The following is a 4127-nucleotide window of genomic DNA, read 5'->3' on the forward strand; positions in this document are numbered from 1 at the left end:
CAAATTAGGTTTAGAACCCCTTTTATACGAGTTAAAATCGTGTAGCACCGAAATAACCTTGTCCTGGGAAAAATAGGAAAACCCCCGCAACACAGCGTCCAGGCCAGCGCCAAGAGCAGGTCCTGGCACCGAAAACAGTGAGTTCTCACGCTCACTCCTTAGCTGCGTTACTTTTGAGTTCTTTCTTTCTCTTTTGTTTTTGTTGTCTCCACTTGGGGGGACAAAACCCAAAGGGTGTCCCCCTATTTTTTTATTATTTTAATTGTCTTTCTTTTTCTTTCGCGTTTTATTCAATTTTGCTCCAAATCTCTTCATCTTTACACTGCTTTATTCCTACACAGTTAAAATATAATATTAAGCACAAAATAATATAACTAATACTCAAAAGACGATTAAAAGTACTAGAATATGAGGCAACAATGGGAAAATATATGCATTTTGATCAAACATCAACACACCACACGTAGACTCTTGCTCGTCCTCGAGTAAGCATTAAAACCAGTCTCAATAAATCAAGCCTAGAAACACTGCTGCTTTGGTTGATACTAACCATTAGGCCCTATGGCAACTCACACCATCCGATATACACTTCCTCATCATCGTGCAAGATATACAAGTTACAAACAAACAACAAACTTCTAACCTCCTAACCTCAGAGACGGACTCTAACTTACCAAATTTAAGCTCGCTCATCTACTCTGTCAAAGAAGCTAATAACATCACCTATTATCATGAAACAAGTGCCCTCAAAAGAATAAATAGTCCACACACTCAAATCAAAGAATGAATATAATTTAAGGACTTTGCATCAAAGAACAACTCTCGCACTCACAAAGAATTCACATGTATGCACAAAAAACCATAGGCTTTCCCATTATGTACATCTCTACTAATTAAGTGCGCTCGAATAGAATCAAATAGGACTTTAATGGGTTGTAATGTTGGCCAGGGGACGGGTAGTAGAATTATATAATAGTGACTTACACTTCCCTAAGCACTTTGCACTTTTAGACTTCATCACCTATTATTTTCTACTCTTCACTTTTTTTTCCAGCCCTCTCTTCATCTATTGTTTCACAAGTATTTCTCTCATATCAAGAACGTTTCAAATTTTTTTTCATAAGCAATTTTTTTCATGTCACATTCTTTTCAAGAGGGTCTTTTAATCACTTTGCAGCTATCATCGGTCACCATTTTTCACTTAATCATTCATTTCTTCAAATTTATCAATTAATATCACGGTCTAAGCAATAGTGCTCAAGGAAGCAGGGTGCAAAAACTAGGGATTCAACAAACGGATCAAGGCAAAAATACGGCTTCCAAACAAAAGGCTACAGGCTCAAAGGGCTATCTAGTGGTACAATATCTGAAAAGGCTAAAATTCACAAGACATATCAAAGAAAGCCTATTATCATCTTCTAAACAGAGCAACACTTTTGTTTCACTTCAATAACTATCAGGGCAAGTTCTAGACTGAGATGCAAAATATGGAATATATGTACGAAATCCTCACCACACATGGCACAAGTATCAATCAAGATGGATCAATTCTACTCTAAGACAGATAGGGTCATAGCGAACGACAAAATAAGAATAAGCTATATACAGAGTCACAACCATGAGCTTAGGTGTCAGAAAGTCTGCTATTTTATTCATTACTCAAGCACTCAGAGGAAAGTACTACTCAAGCTCAGGCCTAAATGTGCTAGTATCAAACACGTCACAAAAGTTTTTCTTTTCCCTCTTTTACTACTCAAAAATAAAAATAAAAATAAAAACTAATCCTGAAAAAAAAGTTTACCCGGTTCAAGTTACATCCCCTGGAAAAGAACCGATGCAAAAAGAAAAATCAAGGGGGATTATTATCTAACTAAAACTAACTAGAAACAAAAATAAAAAAATTTTGATTTTTTTTATTGGACCTTAATCCCTCAAGAAAGCTGTCCAAGAGATCTATCATCAGGAAAAGTCCAAAATTTTATGAAATTTTTTTCTTTCTTTTATTTATTTATTTAATTTTTTTTTATAAAAACTACTACACTAAAAATGACTACTACAACTAAGCTAAGATAGCCCAGAAAATCACCCAGATAATCTCCTCACCCCACACTTAAAATTGTGCAATGTCCTCAATGTACACTGAAAATAACAAGAGGATAAGAGACTCCCTGGTAGGCCAAAGGCCGAAGAATTAGCAGCTCACGGGATACTCAGACTTCTCCCAGGTATGATCCCTTGTGCGGGTATCTCACACTTATTTTCAACCACCTGCTCGCTTTTGCACATGCCTATTGGCTTTGACTCCATGATCCTACTCCTACAAAACACAAAAATTTTACTACAAAAAATAACACAATAAAAAAAAAGCAAAAGTAAAAAAAAGAAAAATAAAATTGGGTTGCCTCCCAACAAGCGCCTGATTTAACGTCACGGCACGACGCCATCCTTTCACCACTTTTCCTTCCATTTTGAGGATATAAATTGTGCCCCAATTTTGCATCAACTTTTCTGTCACGTTCATGGGGCGGTGGTGTAAAAATAAAAGAACCAAACACTAAATATCACATCTTGCACTTCTTGGCCCTTAAGTGCGGGATGTCGTTTTGTCTCCTTGGCATCACAAATTTCAGAATATAAGCACTTTGTTCCTCATCTATTGAATCCTCCATATGCTCTAATGGCTCAATTTCCATGTTACCAACCAAGCACAATGTTGAAAAGTGTTTAGAATGACGTCCAATACGCTCCAACTCCAAAATTGCATTATTTTTTACATCCTCAATTTTGCACTCTTCGTCAACCTTGGCATCATTAATAATTTGGTTGAATAGTTGGAATTCCTCTTTCCACTCCATAAGTTGGCCAGTATCCACAAAAATTGGTTGTAGGGCATCAGACGCCTCAACCTTTTTATTTAGTTTAGCTTGCAGGTCATGGATATCTGAGCCAAATTGGTCTATCTCTTTCCTGAGCTCAGCTCTTTCATCTATCAGATGTTCTGTCATATTTGAAACACCATCACGGAGAAATTCATGAGATTTCATCAGTTGAGCTTGTTCCTCTAACTAAGATTGGCTCACTATATCTGCTTCTTCAAAATTATTTTCTGGTGGGAACTCGCTCTCTTCAGCCACTTCCACCGCCTCGGCCTTCATTCTCATGATTGCTGCACTAATTCTTTGTGTAGCCTTTCTATTTTCATCTTGCTGCTCGGCTATTTGCCTCATCATCTCCATAATACGGGCAGCTTGTTCCTCATCCTCCACTTCATTGCTCCAATCAAACTCATAAATATTATTAGAAACATCATAATAAGAGTTCTGAGAAGGATAATAAGAACTAGGACAACCATCCCAATGGCCACCTTGACCTCCACACATATTACAAATATTCCACCCATAAGATTGAGATTCACAATTTTGCCACAAGTGTGGTCCTCCACAATATGGACAAGGATCACCATAATAAGAATAACCAATATTCGACCAATTATCATTCCAAGATGCCATGTCAACAAAGATAGTAGATATTACACTAAGATAAAAATTTAAAAACTTGAATAGACAAAGAGTAAAAATCTAATCTAACAGACTAGTTAATTTCTAAGTCCCCGGCAGCGGCGCCAAAAACTTGTTGCTCCCAAACTCACAATCAAGTATACGTGGTCGAAAAGTAATATAGGATTGTAAGTCTGGATATCGTACCCACAGGGACTTGTGATTAACTACAAACTAAATTAAACCAAACAATTAATCTATTCAAGCGAATCCTAACGTATGGATATTTAACTAAAATTAATCTAGAGTAACAAATTAAGAGATTAAAGAAAACAAGTTGGCGAATTATAGAGAGGAATTCAATATGAGTGAATATTCTAGAGTTATGGGTTAGCTAACAATCCCGTTGAGTTTTCTACTTAAATCGTCTAATTAATTTTTCCGGTTTATTGGTTGACAGGGTTAATATTGCTCGTGCCTTCTCCTGAAGTACAACTCGCCTATTCAAGCTAACCTAACGCCTATATTCCTATGGAATTAGGATTAACAAGAACGCATTTCTAATTCCCGTATAGTAACCAAGCAAGGCGATTATGTATATTGCTATCCTAACCACAAATCCGCCCCCCC

The sequence above is a fragment of the Nicotiana attenuata genome, unplaced genomic scaffold (assembly GCF_001879085.1).
Source record: "Nicotiana attenuata strain UT unplaced genomic scaffold, NIATTr2, whole genome shotgun sequence".
NCBI classification, from domain to species: Eukaryota; Viridiplantae; Streptophyta; class Magnoliopsida; order Solanales; family Solanaceae; genus Nicotiana; species Nicotiana attenuata.